The sequence below is a fragment of the Monodelphis domestica genome, chromosome X, assembly GCF_027887165.1.
Source record: "Monodelphis domestica isolate mMonDom1 chromosome X, mMonDom1.pri, whole genome shotgun sequence".
Lineage (NCBI taxonomy): Eukaryota > Metazoa > Chordata > Mammalia > Didelphimorphia > Didelphidae > Monodelphis > Monodelphis domestica.
In genome coordinates this window covers 65,023,125-65,041,424 of record NC_077235.1, presented here as the reverse complement: position 1 = coordinate 65,041,424, position 18,300 = coordinate 65,023,125, and positions in this window count along the sequence as shown.

The following is an 18,300-nucleotide window of genomic DNA, read 5'->3' as shown; positions in this document are numbered from 1 at the left end:
GTAGAGTGCTTAGAACATGAATTATCAGAGCAAGACAGGGCCTTTGCAAATAGAATGTTAGATCAGAATTTGATCTTTGGCCCTAGAATGTCAGAGGTGGAAGAGATCTTAAAAATATCAACAGTCTCAGCTGGAAGGTATTTTAGAACATCTCATATCAAGACTGGGAGGGTTCTTTGCAAACAATGTCAGAGCTAGAAGGAACTTTAGAACATAGAAATCATAGCTTGATAGGGAGAAAAAACTTTAGAAATATGAATTTGTATACAGAATGTGCAAACTGGCCAGCACAAAAGAGCTGTAACCCTGCCAATGTTCTATGCACAGAATAGTGTCAAAATTGAGAGAGACTTTAGAATGCTGAATGTCAACTAGCTAGGACCTTCAAAGACTGCCACAGTTAGAAGAACATTATGTATGTCTCAGACAAAAGACATCTTAGACTATCAATAGAGCTGAAATGGAGGGGAAGGGCATTAGAACACAGACCATTATGGGTGGGAGGCATATAAAAACAGAAATTACCAGAGCTGGAAGAAACTTTCAGGCATATTCACAGCTGGAAAAGACCTGGGAATATATCATGTCAAACCTGGAAAGAAGACTCAGAAAATAATCTATCAGCATTTCTGCCATGATGGCTGCCCATCAAGAAGGTACACTGCCCAACTTCCACAAAACCACTGGAGCAAAAGCCTCAAGTTTGCATACAGATAAAAAAAAAATGATTGAGAAAGTACAATATGTGACTTCTACACAAAACATATGCCAAGTCAGCCACCAACAGCATCCCTACTCCCAACCCCACCCCACTCCATCTCTAGCAAGTATAGCATAAAGTAGCCAGCCTCCCGGCCATCTGACATCCAGGGACACATATAGCTTTTCAGACTCTGGGACCAGATATGATAAGAGAGAAAGACTCTCCAGAATAAGCCCCAGGGGTTGTTTATCTCCAGGGTGGGAGCCTTGGAAGTCTTCAGGAGTGGCAGTGAGCCATAACCAGCATTAGCCTGCACTGCTTAGACAGAGACAGACAGCCTAAGGGCTATGAGGTCCCTGATACTTGGTCCTTAGGTACCAAGATGGGCCCTGAAGATCCAGAACTCTGAATGTCAGAGATCTAAGAGGGTCTAACCCCAGGAAGTGGAGGTCAGTACAGAAACCCCAAGCCAAATATTCCACTCTAAAGTGAAACAGTGGGGCATAAAATAGAGAAATGAGTAAATTAAAGAAAATACTAACATCAGTAATTATTGCACATCTAACCCATAACAACTGCATGCAGAGGCACAAAGGAAAAAGTAGATTTTCCCCAAAGACAACATCAATACTATGAAGATGGGATAAACTCTGTCCTGCCCATTTTTAGATTTAATCACCAGAATCATATACACCCCACTTCCACTTGAGTGTGGGTGGTTTGTGACCCATGTGTATGAAAGTGGGTGATGAATCAGAAACCACTGACTGCTCCCTGGGCAGTCCTAAGCAAAACTATTGACTATAATTTGTCCACATAAAAAGTAGAGGAAGGCACAGGAAGTGATGCAAAGAAGTGTCTTTAAAAGGAGTTACAACTTCCTGTGAGACAGTTCAGAATTCTTTGTTCTTCAGAGTTCTGAGTTCGAGTTGGAGGCTGGTGAAGAATCTGCTTACTGGAACTCCTTGGTGAGATTGTTCTTAAATCTCTCTCTTTGAACTACCACATGGGTAAGTGAAAAGGCTGACTCCTTTCCTGGATTTTCTGAAGGGACTAGCCTCAGGAGAGGCTTCCCCTCTTTAGAGAGACTTTGTGAATGAAGCCCTTGCTTTATTCATTCCTGGGCCCTTGGCTCAGGGCTGAGGCCCCTCCTGCTAAGGACTAAGTAACCCTGTCTGTGTTGAGCTAGGGGCTGGCGCCAAATAAGTAGTGTGTTAAGTTACATATTTTACCCTATCCTCTCTGATTTTCTTACTTTCACTCTTTCTCCTTTTGTAAATAAATTACCATAAAAATCATTTGGAATTGAGTAATAATTCCTGGTGACCATACTCTTAAATAATTTAGTCCAACCCTTTTATTTTTATCCCTTGCATTTCTGCCCCTTACAATACTTAGAAGAAAAGAAGCAAGAAATAAATATTGAAATAAAATTCTAGAGGGAAAAATGCAGTGAGAAGATAGGTAGTTTAGAAGACAAAAAAAGGTAAATCGTACCAAGATATAAACTCTGAAAACTAGAAATTGGTGACTCCCTAAGATGGCAAGAAATGTTTGAACATAATTAACAGATTGAAAAAGAGAAGAAATGTTGTTTATCTAACAACAAATGACCTGCAAAACAGATTAAGGAAAGAATTTCAGAATCACTTGACTCAATGAGGTAGAGTGAAGTTAGCAAAACCAATAGGGCAAAATATACAGAAACAAGAACACCATCAAAACCCCCACACAGTGAAAGACTTAAGGAATCTGATTAATTCAGTGACCAACCATGATTGCAAAAGACCAGGGAGGAAGTATTTCTAGATGGAGAGGTGATATCATCAGCATACAGAAAGAGACATATATTTTAGGGCAGTGCCAGTATATAACTGCTTGTCGTGGCTATTCATATTTGGTACAAGGTAGTGGTAGGGTTGTCTTTATTTCTCCCCATTAATTGGGGGAGAGATATGCTAAGAAAAGAGGGCAGTTTAGCAAATAGAGGTGCCTCACATACTAGGCCATTGTAATATTTAAAAAACGGACAGAAGACAGCACAGAAAAGCATGAAAATCTGAACCAGATTTCTGCCAGAATGCTTGGAAAAGGCACATGTGGGACAGTGACAGCCAGAATTTCCAGGGCAGATCTGTATGTTTGTATCTGGGCCTAAACTTTAGGAAACTGGGGGCAGAGACAGCTGGGGAAACCTGGGAAGTAGAAAGCAGTTTCCGGAGGAGCTAGAGATGCTCAAGTCCCAGGATGCTGCAAGTCTCCACTGAAGAGAATCACCCAGGGAGCCTAGAGCACCTGAGGGAGTCCAGGTAGCTAAGAATCCTTAGAAACAGAGAGCATAGTGCTTGTTTAAGATATTAATAGGGACAGGGCACAGATGTGTGATTAATACTAGTGACTCTTAGAAGAGGAAAATCTCTCTCAATTGTGACTGACAACTTCTCAACAACTTTATACCCTAAGAAAGTTGCTTAGGGCACTAGTAGCTTCAGTGACTTGTTCCCATTAATACAGACAGTATGGGGTAGGAAGTTGAGAGATCTGTTCCCAAGACTGCCTCCCAGGTTATTCATCCTTGCCGTGAGGTTCTGTTGAGTTCAGTAAGTATGCTCTTCTAGCTGGAGGAGAGGTGGCCACCTCAAAGAATGCCAGTAGCTATCAAAGACCACACTGTTTGATATGGTCCATGTGGAAACCAGGGACTGCAAAGCAGCCCCCAGAAAGGATGGAAACATCCACTGAAACCCACCCTAAGTGACATTCCTTATTAACATCCCCTTATTATTGGAATTGCTATGATTATTATTCTTACTTAGCCCCAGGAAAAATAGATGAGAGCAACATGCTTGCAGGGTTAATACAGATGTCCCATTCTGTCCCCCCAGGATATTACCAGGTGAGCCCACTTACAAAATTAACCCTAAGGATTCTTATATACCTGCTTAGATAGGACCCTCTTTTCTAGGCATAAAACCTTCCAGCAAATTTGTGCTCTGAATTCCCTAACCTATATCTGGGTCATGTTGATTCTACCCTCTGATGCTGCACTTAGCAACAATGTTTCATTGACTATCTCCCTAGGCTTCCTGTCTGTTGTTAGGTTCCATGGAAACATGTATGTTAAGAATGAAACTGTGTGCCAAGTAGATGTGTAATCATGAGAGTATAAAGTAAAGCCAGGCCTCAGCCAAGGCAGAGCAGTTCATCCTGTGAAACCTGTTCTGTGGGTTGAATGCGAAAGCTGTGTCCCATCCATTGTTCCGCTGACAACACATGGAAGAACTTGTTACTATTGCAGGGTCTCCAAAAAGGAGACTTTTGAACCCTGGAACTCATCTCACCATTGTTCCCAAGGGTTCAGAATCCATGAGGTGCCAATCCACCACTGACATGGACAGTAGTAGTAGCTCCCACTAATGAGTGTCAATTATAGGAATTGATGTTGAACCTGCTTAATAATTTGAATCAGTAACAGGAATGGTCTCATTCCTATAATATTGCTTATATCCTAACTTTAACAGGTTAGGTGACTATCTATGACCCACCCCGCAACCCCAGTATTGACCCCACCTTAGTGGGTGGTACAAATACAGAAACTGCTAAGTATCAGTCTTCGGGCAAAACTCATCTCAGTTCCACAATCCTGTTGGGACCTCAAAGAAGGTTGGTAGGACTTAGAGACTCACCAAAGATTACCTCTGTTGAGTTGGTGGCTCTGATTGTTCTGACATTGTGTCTCTTACAGAGATGCTAATGTCCTTCCTCAGAGACTGGTATTCAGGGGTGCATTTGATTAATGCATTCTTTTTAGCTATATGACCAAGACTAGTATGCCTTTACCTGGCTAGGCATGGTCCTATGTTTTGGCTATCTTAACAACCCTGCATTTTGCCACCAGTGAGCAGCACCAACTCTGTTTAACATAAGCTGCCTCTAAATGTGAGTGTAATCCATTATTCCTGTGCCATCTTGTTGGTAGGCCCTAATGAGTAAGCTGTTAGTTTGGCCCTTAATATATGAATTGACTAGTTAAGCCAAAATGGTTTGGCAACAGACCCTGACAATATCTAAGGCCTTGCCTGAGAAGTAAAATTTTGAATGTGTGTGAAGGGCAATAATGAGACATCCCTACCTAGGTAATAAACAACTCGTGGCCCAAAACACTCCACCAAAAAAGAAGGCACAGCAGCTAATCGGGCTCTTTTAAATGCCAAAATCTGAACACTGCCTACCTATGGATGATTCTGTGACCTTTAATGACACACGATGCCAATTTGTACATTTAGAGTATGGCACAAAGAAGAAAGAAGCTCTAGATGCTACAAAGATGACAGTGTAGCATATCCTACTGATGGGCCTTCTGTTGCCTAATGTTAACACTGGACTACAAGCATCCACCAATAACACTAAACAGTTAGTAATCTGTGGCCAAAAGAAGAGGCTGGAGTGTACTAGTTATTAGGATTCTGGAACCTAGCATTGATTGGAGCCATGCTGAAACATACTCCTTTTGACAAATAGCTTCTTGTTCCTATTTGGAACTGAGATGACTAGAGACATCTCAGGTACTCTTTGGCTAAAATTCTAATCTTTCAATGGATGCTGACTGATGACAAATCCCACAAGACAGACAGAGCCCAAGAATCTGCCATCATCAAATGAAAGTGGTATATTGAAAACTAAGCCAGGCCAAGCTCAATAGGAGGTAACTACCTAACATGAGACTCTTGCTTAGTAACAGGCAGCCTCAGAACCTAGGCGTGGTGGGTCTCCATTGAAACTCCAACTTGCAGCCTGGGGACCTTGGTATGCTGAACTCTCAGAAGCAGGAGATGCTTGGTTCATAGATGGCACAGCCCTCCTCAAACATGGTTTAACTCATTGGAGTGCTGTAACAGTAATAAGCATATAGGTCCATCTATACCTCCCAGAGCACCATCTGGCTCATCCATTGGCAGAACACCAAGCAGTTCTCCTCCTGTTTGTGTGGTCCATCACAAAGCAAGCATTTCTTTCTATTGATTCTTGTGTAGTAGCTAATGGTATTCCTATGTAGTTAGGCTAGTGGCAATCTACCAGCAGAATGATCAAGTCCCATCTTAGAGTAGAGATATAGCCATGGCCATTCATTACAAAGATGCCTCTAGCATATTCTGATGGCTATGGCTATGGGAGTGGTGTTCACCGGGACAATTGTGGCCCACCCTGATGCTGAGTCTAGACCATGGCATGTCTTTCACATGAGCAATCATTCAGAAATGAGTAAAACATCAATAACATGAGCATTCCATGTTCCATTTCACCTACTAGCAACAAGGACTGTGGAATGGTGTCTTCAAGCAAGCCCTGAACACACAAGACCCTAACCAAAACCTGAAGTGTGTCTGTCTTCCAGTCTTTGCTCAAGTGTCTGTCCTCCAGTCCAACTCCGAGTCAGAGTTCCATCTATCTCGAATCTCAAATATCTCTCTTCTTCTGGCCTCTGGTCCTCTTTGTAAAGACCTTTCTCTCTTGTGTCACCTCCCCTAAATTTCACATCTACCAATCACAACAGACACTCTTCTCCAGGACTGCCCACTCTTTAGTTCACACCTTCTTTAATTAGATTATACCTCTTTTGGTTACTTAACACCTTTTTTGGTTAGTTCACCTTTTGTAGTTAACATGTTTATGTAGTTAAAATGGGTAGATATACTTCAAATACTGAGTTATCACCTTTTGGGGATTAAAAGCTAAAAATAGATTGTGGATTACAATTCAGTCTTCCCAATAAAGGAAGAGGTAAGTACCTTCATTGTTACAATTAGGGGATTACAATTTAATCTTCACAATAAAGGAAGAGCTAAGTACCATCATTGGTACAATCAGGAGATAACTAAATCCAATCTTCACAAGTGCTAGGTCAACAAACACCCAAGAGCAGCCTTCATCCTCAGCAGAGCAATTCCAAGAAACAGATGACTGCCCCTCACTTGTCCTCTTGTAAATCCAATATCAGGGGATGGAGAAAGAAGTGAAGAACATATAAAGCTAGTACTGGAACTCATAGTCTAAAATACAGATGTTCCTGCTGGGTCCACATCCAGACACCTCTCTCTTTTCCCCACCAGAACCACAGGAAATGGAGGTTTTACCATCTTCATGGCATGTTCAACACATACTGGGACACAAGCATTCACCTAGATGCCATGAATCCTACCACAATCACTCTTCTAAGACAGGAATCTGTGTAAATGGAATCATCCTCCTTTGTTTATTTTAACTTAATCAATTAAGAACTTGGAGTGCCCCTCCTTTCACACTTAGTCAAACACTTGAAGAAGCTTTTACTAGAAAAGGGAGTGCCCCCTCTGGGCAGTGCCAGGCAAATTAAGAAACTATGATTGGTTCCTGAGATGTGATATACTAGCCCACAGTAAAAGGAAGTAGAAACTAGAGAGGCAGGAAGTGATGTGGGAAAAGGGCTATAACAGGAGAGACCAGAGAGCTGGACAACTTCTGCATTTGACTTCTGCTTTGGAGGACTTATGCATTGGAGGGATTCTGCTGTGTGGATGTCTCTGTGTTGGATTCATTCTGTATTGGAGATTCTGCATTGGTGGCTCAAGGAGTTTGGCTTTGGTGACTTGCTTGGGTTGAGGAGACCCTGGCTGGAGACACTGGCTTTTTGGCTCTTCTCCTGTTTTTGGTGGAATGCTCTCTTCAATGAGGCACTCAGAAATGACTTAGGGAATTTAGCCAGGCAATATTTTCTACCTCCTTCCTACATTTCACCCTTTACTATCTCTACCTTGCTGTAATAAAGCTACTAAAACTACTAATAGCCTTGTGACTTAATAGTTAATTTTTATAAACAGCAACCACAGCTCTTAATTTTATAATTCTTAATTTAACCAAAACCAAGTTTAACTCTTATACATCCATAGGATATTCTTTCCCCACAGTCACTAATTTTTTTCCCAAGCACCCAACAAAGAGCAGGCACCTCTCATTAAGACATCAGACCCTGGCCTTATTCCTCCACTCTCAGAGGTAAGTGGATATTCAATAAGGTGAAATGATGAAGGGAGTAAGTAAGAGGTGGGCTTCCAAGTAGGAAGTCTGCATCTTTTTTCTCTGCCTCTGTCTTCTTACATGTAACACAGACTGCATCTGACTACTGATGGGGATACCTCAGTTGCCATGATCTGCCACCTGCTCTTCTTCCTGATGGTTTCCTTGTTTTACCTGATTTGTGACCTGTCCCATTGGCTCACCACTGGCAAGACCCCATCCACTTTACCACAAAGACAGCATTCAGGCTTATGATACTCCTGGGTCAGACTCTGACTGAGCCCTCCAAGGGGCTCTATCGAAATACACTAGTGAGACTGATCCAGCTGGCTGCCTCTGCCATGAAATTCGTGGACAGCTGGTGAGCTACACAACCCCTAGCATACCAGATGGACAGGGCCAAGGCTTTCCATTTAACTCCACCCAGTGTCCACTCCCTCAACCAAGAGCAGGAGTTAGTCTCTAGGTTATAAATGTCTAGTCAGGTGTCAAACCAATGGAATGTCAGCCCAATGCACCAGCTCACCTGGAGCAGAGTGAAGAGTTCTGGATATAATTAGTAGACAACTGAAAGGTAATGAATTTACCACTTGCATAATCTATTGTGCAAATGGCATCTCTGAAGCGATAGGCAATGCCACAGCCCATTGTGCTCCCTTTCCCTCACTCATGCCTCCTCCAAAGTTTGGTAGAAAATTAGGGTTAGGACTTAATCATTGTCCTTGTGGCTATGCAACAGATTGTTCCCATCTGTGGAAATGTTTGGTCTCAGACTTCTTGAACTGGGTGTTCAAAACAGGCCCTAACAATGCCCCTAACAACATGGGCATTCTCTTCTCTAGACACTATTTTTAAAATAAGTTCTGTTTCCTAGCATGTACCCAATAGAAACAGGCATATATGTGACAGCATACCCTCTCACTGTGCCCCCCCAGGCGCTAATAAGGCGAGTACCACCAGTGAGCAGGCCAGACCATGGGTTCCCTGAATATACTGACTACCCAGGGACAACATTCCAAGGGATATTCAAGACATTGGGTCCCACAGATTTGTCGGGGTCTTTGCCACACCTGCCTGGCACTGATGAATTTAGATCATTCTGTTGCCCTGGGTTATCCCCAGCTGGTGAAAGAGGTATCTGAACCCTAGCCAGCACTTCCTGATGCTTCAGGGAGATACCAGTAGAGAAGTAGAACAGTCCCTCACAAAGACAACAGAACAGCCAAGCAGATGGAGTCATGGGATTTGTTCTCCTGGTCTGGGCTAGGCCCTTGGGGCAGGTGGTTCAGAGGCCTTCTCTAATCAGTCACCTTAATCCTCAACCCAAGTGTTATTATATTAATACTGGTCCAGTGTATTGATGTACTGAGATGTAGCCAATGGATCCTACCTCAGCCATTTAGTGTCTGAGTGGTGAAGCCTGAGGTTCCCAGATGGTGAAGGTTACTGTGGTAAGGCAAGTCAGGCAGGCTTAGGGGGTGTGGATTGAATAGCCACAGAAGGCTATGGCTCCAACTCTCCCAGACCAGGCTCCTGTTACACAATGGTGGCATGCTAAAGGCTTTGCTCCCCTGAGTTGTAGTAAGAGTGGGCTGCTGGAATTCTTGCACAAGTTTGCTGATGAGTCACTGTTATAATTCTACCTTCCTCATCCTAAGTAGGCCTTCTTGGTTAAGATTTGAAGAGCTCTCTTTTGCTATGGGTACATATTCACATGAAACTCTATCCCTGACTAAACTGCTATTCACATCCTTCTATGTTATGCTAATCATGAATGCAATGTGGATCCAAAGTCTTCTAAATTTGCATGTCACCAGCCTCTACCTTCTTTCTAGGCCTCTAGCTTTATGATCCTCATTCTCCATCAATTCCCATATCCAACCAGTTACCACATTCTGTCATTACCATCTCTTCACAGTGTTTGGCATTCATTTCCTTTTCTCCATTGACATAATTTCATCACTTCTCACCTGGACAATTGCAATAACCTAATTCAATTTTTTGTATCGAGTTTCCCCCTCTTTAATCCATCATCTACTCAGCTCAAAGGGAGAGTCCAAAAGCAACGATCAAGAAACTAAACTTGTTCAGTGAATCCCAGAGGCCCCACATCTAACGGACTCCTTTATGTCTTGTAAATCCCATTAAAGCCTGACTACGGATTTAACCTAGTTATTACTATTCCTTTTTTGTATTCCCCTGTCCCCTCAGCTATGCCACTTACTATTCTTCCTCTGTGACACTTCATTTCCCATCTACATGTTTTTGTGAAGGCTGCCCCCAGGACTGGGGCAAAAGTAGTGCTTGCATAGCACACTCTTTTCTTGACATCTGGTGGCCAAAATGGATATTGCTGTTTCTGTTCAACAAACTCCAGTGTTTGCAGGGGACATCTAGGACCAAAGACAGAACCTTCTGTTTGTTATTTATTTATTTATTTTTCTTTAAATGTTACTTTATTTTTTTGTTTTATTTTTTTCCTTTTGAATAAGTTTATTTAGTCAATTTAGAACATTATTCCTTGGTTACAATAATCATATTATTTCCCTCCTTCCCCTCTCCCCACTCTTCCCGCAGCCAACACGAAATTTGATTCGGTATTACTTGTGTCCTTGATCAGAACCCATTTCCATGTTGTTGGTGTTTACACTAGGATGTTCATTTAGTCTACATCCCCAACAATATGCCTTCAACCCATGTATTCAAGTAGTTGTTTTTCTTTGGTATTTTTACTCCCACAGTGTTTCCTCTGGATGTGGATAGTGGTTTTTCTCGGAGGTTCCTCCGAGTTGTTCAGGGTCATTGCATTGCCACTAATGGAGAAGTCCTTTACATTTGATTGTACCGTGGTGTATCAGTCTCTGTGTACGATGTTCTCCTGGTTCTGCTCCTCTCACTCTGCATCAATTCCAGTCCCCATGGAATTCCTCCACTTTATTATTCCTTTGAGCACAATAGTATTCCATCACCAACATATAACACAATTTATTCAGCCATTCCCCAATTGAAGGGCATCCCCTCTTTTTCCAATTTTTTGCCACCACAAAGAGCGCAGCTATGAATATTTTTGTACATGTCTTTTTCCTTATTATCTCTTTGGGGTATAAACCCAGCAGTGCTATGGCTGGATCAAAGGGCAGACAGTCTTATATTGCCCTTTGGGCATAGTTCCAAATTGCCCTCCAGAATGGTTGCATCAATTCACAACTCTACCAGCAATGCATTAATGTCCCTACTTTGCCACATCCCCTCAATAATTCATAACTTTCCTTTGCTGTTATGTTAGACAATCTGCTAGGTGTGAGGTGATACCTCAGAGTTGTTTTGATTTACGTTTCTCTGATTATAAGAGATTTAGAACACTTTTTCATGTGCTTATTAATAGTTTTGATTTCTTTAACTGAAAATTGCCTATTCGTGTCCCTTTGTAAAAAATAGACTCGAATACAGGACTACAATCCCCACGAGCCTTTGCTCCACTTCCCCAGAATGCCTTGTAATCTCACCTGGGCTGAGATCGAGAAGGTATTTAAGCTGATTCAAAGGCTTTTGAGGTGGCTCTTTTCTTGTTTCTTGGACTTCCGTTTGGGGCAGATGTGGCTTTTTTTCATAATGTAGGTGAGGTTGTGTCTAGGCCTCTCTATGGCCTGGACACGTGTCTTTTATCCTGTATTTTTCTTTAATCCTTAATCTTCAATAAACCTCTAAAAATATAATACTCCTTGCAGAGAGAAAGTAATTTCTACCTGCCTCAGATGCCTCGGTCTCCCATATTCCCTAAATTTTAATCTTTACACCTTGCACATTTTTGAATTGGAGAATGGCTTGATTTTTTGTACAACTGGTTTAGCTCTTCATAAATTTGAGTAATTAGATCTTTGTCCGAGGTTTTTGTAATGAAGATTGTTTCCTAATTTGTTGCTTCCCTTCTAATTTTAGATGCATTAGTTTTGTTTGTACAAAACCTTTTTAATTTGATGTAATCAAAATTATTGATTTTACATTTTGTGATTTTTTTCTAGCTCTTGCTTGGTTTTAAAGTCTTTCCTTTCCCAAAGATCTGACAAGTATACTATTCTGTGTTCGCCTAATTTATTTATAGTTTCCTTCTTTATATTCAGGTCATTCACCCATTCTGAGTTTATCTTGGTGTAGGGTGTGAGATGTTGATCCAAACCTAATCTCTCCCATACTGTCTTCCAACTTTCCCAGCAGTTTTTATCAAAAAGTGGGTTTTGGTCCCCAAAACTGGGATCTTTGGGTTTATCATAGACTGTCCTGCTGAAGTCATTTACCCCAAGTCTATTCCACTGATCCTCCTTTCTTTCTTTTAGCCAGTACCAAATTGTTTTGATAACTATTGCTTTATAGTATAGTTTGAGATCTGAGACTGCAAGTCCTCCTTCCTTTGTATTTTTTTTTCATTGTTTCCCTGGATATCCTTGATCCCTTGTTCTTCCAAATGAACTTTGTTATGGTTTTTTCTAATTCCATAAACACTTTTTTGGTAGTTCAATGGGAATGGCACTAAATAAGTAAATTAAGTTGGGTAGGATTGACATTTTTATTATGTTAGCTTGTCCCACCCCTGAGCAATCAATGTTTTTCCAATTGCTCAAGTCTAGTTTTAGTTGTGTGGAGAGTGTTTTGTAGTTGTGTTCATATAGTTCCTGTGTTTGTCTTGGCAGATAGATTCCTAAGTATTTCATATTGTCTAGGGTGATTTTAAAAAGAATTTCTCTTTCTAATTCCTGTTGCTGAGATGGATTGGAGATATATAGAAATGCTGATGACTTATGCGGGTTTATTTTGTATCCTGCAACTTTGCTAAAGTTGTTCATTATTTCAACTATCTTTTTGGTTGAATCTCTAGGATTCTTTAAGCACACCATCATATTATCCACAAAGAGTGATAGCTTGGTCTCCTCATTGCCAATTTTAATACCTTCAATTTCTTTTTTCTTCTCTAACTGCTACTGCTAGTGTTTCTAGTACAATGTTAAATAATAGAGGTGATAATGGGCATCCTTGTTTCACTCCTGATCTTATTGGGAAGGCTTCAAGTTTATTCCCATTGCAGATGATATTTGCTGATGGTTTCATATATATACTGTTTATTATTTTTAGGAAAGGTCCTTCTATTCCTATATTTTCTGGTGTTTTCAATAGGAATGGGTGTTGTATTTTATCAAAGGCTTTTTCTGCATCTATTGAGATAATCATGTGTTTTTTGTCAGTTTGCTTGTTAATATGGTCAATTATGTGGATAATTTTCCCAATGTTGAACCATCCTTGCATTTCTGGTATGAATCCTACCTGGTCATAGTGAATAACCCCTGTGATGACATGCTGGAGTCTTTTTGCTAGTATCCTATTTAAGATTTTTGCATCTATATTCATTAGGGAGACTGCTCCACCAAATTAGACATTGATTCTGTATACTAACACTTCACATGTGAACACAGAATTGTGGGGTTCAGAAAGAGGAAGTGGGGATAAGCAATGGGGGCATTTTGTGGAAGAATGAAAGGAGCTTAGATTTAGAATCAGAGGCCTAGGCTTAAATCATGTCCCTGTCCCTGACAACCTGTGTGACCCTGAGAAATTTAGATCAACCCACCCTACTTAGATCTTACTTTATGGAGAAGATGAAATTTTAATCTCCTGATTGAACAATGAAGGTATTTAATTCTTACTTTATAGTGAAGCTAGAACTTTAAGCTAAGTCTATTTTAAGATCTTAATACAAAAAAGTGTTAAGTAACTATATTAAATAAATCACAAAAAAGTTAAGTAACTAACAAAAGGTGAACTTAACAAAGAAGTGTTAAGTAACTCAAAAGAAATAATCTAATCAAAGAAGATGAGAACTCAAAGAATAGGCAACCCTGGAAAAAAGCCTGTGATGTGATTGGTAGACGTGAAAATTTAGAGGAGGGGACACAAGAGTAAAAGGGCTATATATTTCAGGTCATTTCCCCTCTCCAGTACCTTTGATGGTGGAGAGGTGGCTGGTGGCAGCATGCTTAGCCTTTCAGCATTTTGGCATGTTTACAGCTATTTTCCGGTTCAGTGATAAGTTTCTGGCTGAGTTTCCGCTCCTTTACTTTCCAAACCTTATCCTCTTAGAGGCCTCTAATCTCCTTTAGAGACCTAGCAACAGAGATCTTGAATTCCAGGGGGAAGAAATCCTATAACCTCTTCCCTCTTTCTCCTTAAAATCCTTCCCTCTATGTTAATTAAAATTATCATAAAATTCCAGACTGACTTGGGTATTTTATTTGGGATTTTTTCCCTGGTGACTAATTAATTTAGATTTTTAGTTCACAACCCTAAAATTACCTTTTCAAGCCTGAGTCACCTAAGACCTCTGAGATTCAGTTCCCATACCTGTAAAATGAGGGGGTTTCATTACATAGCCTCTGAGATTCCTTTGAGCTTCTAGATCTATCTTCTTATGTGTGGCCTTAAGAAAGTCACTTCTTCAGGGCCTCAGTTTCCTTCCTCTTTTGTAAAATGGGAGAGTTGGATTACACGATTTCTGAGTTCCCTTCTACCTTTGCTCCTATAACTAGCAGGCTATGTAGAGTGACTGTGGACAAGTCATTTTACCTTTCAGGGTCTCAGTTTCAACCTTTGTAAATTAGGTAGTTAAGATAGCCTATGAGGGCTGTTCTAGCCCTAGATCTTTGATCTTGTGTATGTCTTTAGGTAAGTTTTTCACCCTCCCTTGGCCTTAGTTCCCTCCTCTGTTAAATGAGAGGATTGAACAAGACCAGTGGAGTCAAACCTAAATAAAAAACAGAGATGACTAACCTGTACACAAGGATCCCTATGGGCTGAATATTGACAAAGTTTTAAAAATTGCTCTTAAAAGTAGTTTTAAAAAGTTTTTAGCTTTAAAAAGTAGTGTTATCCATGCTTTATTTCATTTTATTTATTTGTTGAACTATGTCTAAATACTAAATCTTCATCTGGTTTGGGCTGTATGAGGGAGTGGTATGGGCTACATATTTGATACGTCTGGACCAAAGGGCCTCTAAGGTCCTTTCTGGCCACAGAGGGGTTTAAAGGAATGACTGGATAGAGAGGAAATTGCACCAGCCTATGTAGATCATACATATGAGAAGTATGGCCGTGCCTGAAAGGGAGGCAGCTTTTTCTGCAATGGAATTGAAGAGAGAGGCAGTGCATGGTGCAGGAAGACTGGATTAGAAGGTGGAGGAGCCAGATTTGCATCCTAGCTCTCCTAGTGAGTACAGAGATGACAGCTATTCCCTCATTACTATCTAGTTCTATATACATACGCCGAGGTTATTGATTGAAAAAATTAGGGTTTTATTACTTTAAAATTTTTTTAGTATTTTATTATAAATAAAATAAGTAAAATTTTATTTTATTATTTGCCTTAGTTACCAAGGCAAATATTTACCTATGTGCCTGATTTAACACTGGTGTAATCTCAAATTTTGGACAGTTATTTCATACATTTCCTTCAAAAGGAAGAGCCATCATTTTCTGGCATTCATTTCCTCCACGCCTTGCTCCGATGGGCAGGCAACATTAACATTTTCATAGAATAATCTTGGACAGAATTGATTGTAAGACGTAATTTTAATATTAATACATTGGTCAAGCCTTAAGCACTCAGTGTGTCAGGCTCTGCTCTATGTGTTAGGGATCCTAAGACATAAAAGGGAAAAGTCCATGAAGGCCCTCATAGAAAGCATATCATGTTGCTGGAGGGAGTTTGTACATATATCAGCACATACACAATTGAAACAAAATGTAGAATTACAAGGAAGTAAAATGGTTCCTAAGGAAATGTAGACGACACCTCCCCCCATTCCACTGTACGGGAGAGAAGCCCATGGTTGTGGGATGCTGCAAGCATTTTCAGACATTATTCATGTCTGTGGCAGAATTCTTTCTCTTTTTCCTTAAAAATATAGTTCTAGGGAAGGGTTCTCCATGTACGTTAAATCTTTACACCTAAGTGAAACTGTTATGGGTAGAGGTTCTTAGGGGGAGTGAGAGAGGCTAGAGGACTTGGCTCTGAAGGGTGACTTTCCTTCAATGCCTGGCACCCAGGTCCCTGCTACTTTAAAACCCTTGATCTTTTCTTGTGAGCCCCAGTTCAAAGGTATTTTGGAATTTCCCTGCCCTTCAAATCCTTTCCAATGTTTCCTGGTGGCTTGAAGAAGCCATGACAGAGGGGTTTGGGAGGAAGGACCAAGCCATGAACTATGTAAGGGTGTGCAATTGGAGAAGGAGCTGAGCTAAGCTTTGGGAGGCTCACACCAGACTGACCACTGGTGAAATGAATTTCTTGGAGCACAACAACTGATGAGAATGGGTCTCCTTTGGTGTGCTGGAGGGAATGGCCACATGGGAGAAAGTGTCCATCTTTGGAAGTCTAGAGTGACCTCCAGCCCATCTTCTAGAATCCCATCATGCCAGGGAAGGAAGCCAAGCTGCAGAGCAGGACAGTGATTTAGGTCACAGAGATAGTAAGTGACAGAGCTCAGATCTGAACTAGATCTGCTGCCCTGAACCCAGTATTTTGTGCGGCTCATCTTACATCTACTTAAACTGTTGGCTCCTTGAGGGCAGAGACTGGTTTTTCAGACTGGAACATCCCTGCTTCTGACACTGCATTGGCCCCCAGCTTTGTGCCTTGCATGGAACTTGTGAAAGGGCTGTCCTAGGTGACCCCCCCTGCTGGGGCTGTTGCTGAGGGGATTCTCATGTAGGCCTCGGTGGGACTAGATGGCTTCTGGGGTCCGTTCCAGCTCTGAGATCCTGGACTGACACAGGTTCTCACCCTGTATACAAACCTTCATGGGCTGGCAAGCAACCTTTGGACAAAAGACACACACGTGGCCCGTTGCTGGGCTCACACTTGGAGCCTTTCCCCACTCTGTAGGACAGCTTGTGCTCTATTGGCAAAGGCTTCAAGAGCCTGGGCTCAGTTCCCTACCCTGAGGAGAAAGAGCCACCTGAAAAGAACCAGCGCCCTCATCTGCAAGGGAGAGCCTTTGAACCTCAGCATCCCTGGTGGGTGGGAGAAGGGTAGGAGGAAGGAAGCTGAAGAGGAGCTGGAAAGCCAAGGAAAGCTATCCCTGAGGGTGGAGCTACAGGAAAGAGTCTTGGCTAACAGAAATAGTCAAAATGATGTGACCTGTGGCAAGTCCCTTAACCTCTTCCAGATAGAAAACCGGCAGCATCCCGATATTCCCTACCTTTCTGGTTTGTTTTGTTTTGATTTTATTTTCGGGGGGGGGAGCCCTTTGTCCAGGTCTATCATGATTATTGGTATCCCAGAGGATGTCCATCCTGGAAATAGGAGAGAAAGAGAGGGAGGCACCTAAGAGGTAGCTTTAGCAAAGGTCATGAGTGACAGAAAAGTGGGTACCCCAACCAGCAAGTACCAGGGGGTGGAGAGCAGAGCAGTAAGTACTATGTGGAGAGGGAGGCTGTGCCCTGAGAGGGGTGGCCTTCGCACTGTCGTGGAGTCTGGGCCAGCAAGACAGGGGCAGGGGCAGGTGAGAGTAGGAGCAGGAGAGGTAAGGGGATTTCACACACTTCTCAAAGGAGGGGAATCTGAAAGCAACGATGTGGATAAAAAGCTTGCCCCAACCCCGGGGGATGCTGGTGCTGCCTCAAGGACTCCAGAGACACAGAACCTGCCAACATTAAACAAAAGATGGCCCTCTAAGAAGAGAAAGGCAGAAAAGAGTTGTGGCAATTAAGAGATCCAGAAAATCTCACAGAAAGGACCTCCTGGGTAGCACAAAGCCCTCCTAGGAACAATCTCTGTGGGCTGGGACCAGTCTCCTAAGGAGAAGGAATTGAGCATGGGTGCTAGTGCCCTAGAGATGTTGCCAACTTCCTAGGAGAAAAGAGTAAGGAAATGGAGATGCTCCTCTTACCCCCATCTAAGCAGTGCCAAAGCTGACAGCTCATAGGAGCCTCCAGTCTCACCCCTGGAAAGGGCTGGGAGTCATCCTTTTATTCCTACCTGAGACATGATGAATCCTTTCTATGATCTCCCTGACAAGAGGCCACTCAGTCTCAGCTTAGAGTCCCTCAATAATGGAGAACTCACTACCTCCCAACATAGACCATTCTACCTTGGAAAGCAGCTTTTCATTTTGCTCAGATGAACCTGCATCCTCGTAATCCATCTATTAATCAATCCCAGAAGCACTGGGGCCGGGCACTTTATCCTTTACCCTTCATCCATTGTGAAGCCACACAGAAGTCTAGTCCCTTTGCCCTGTGAAGCGCTTGAAAGTTCTTCAGATATGTGAGGACAGCTACCAACGCCCCCACTGTCTGCCTTTTTCAGAGAAATAGCACCCACTTGGAGGCTTATGGAATTCAGAGCTGGCAGGGTCCAATCCTCTCCATTTAAAGTAGGAGAAAGTGAGGCCTAGAGAGGGAGGCTCGGTGACTTGCCCATGGTCACACAGGCTGTTGGGAGTACAGCTGGAATTCAAACCAAGGTCCTGATCCTACATTCAGGGCTCCTTCCACCACAG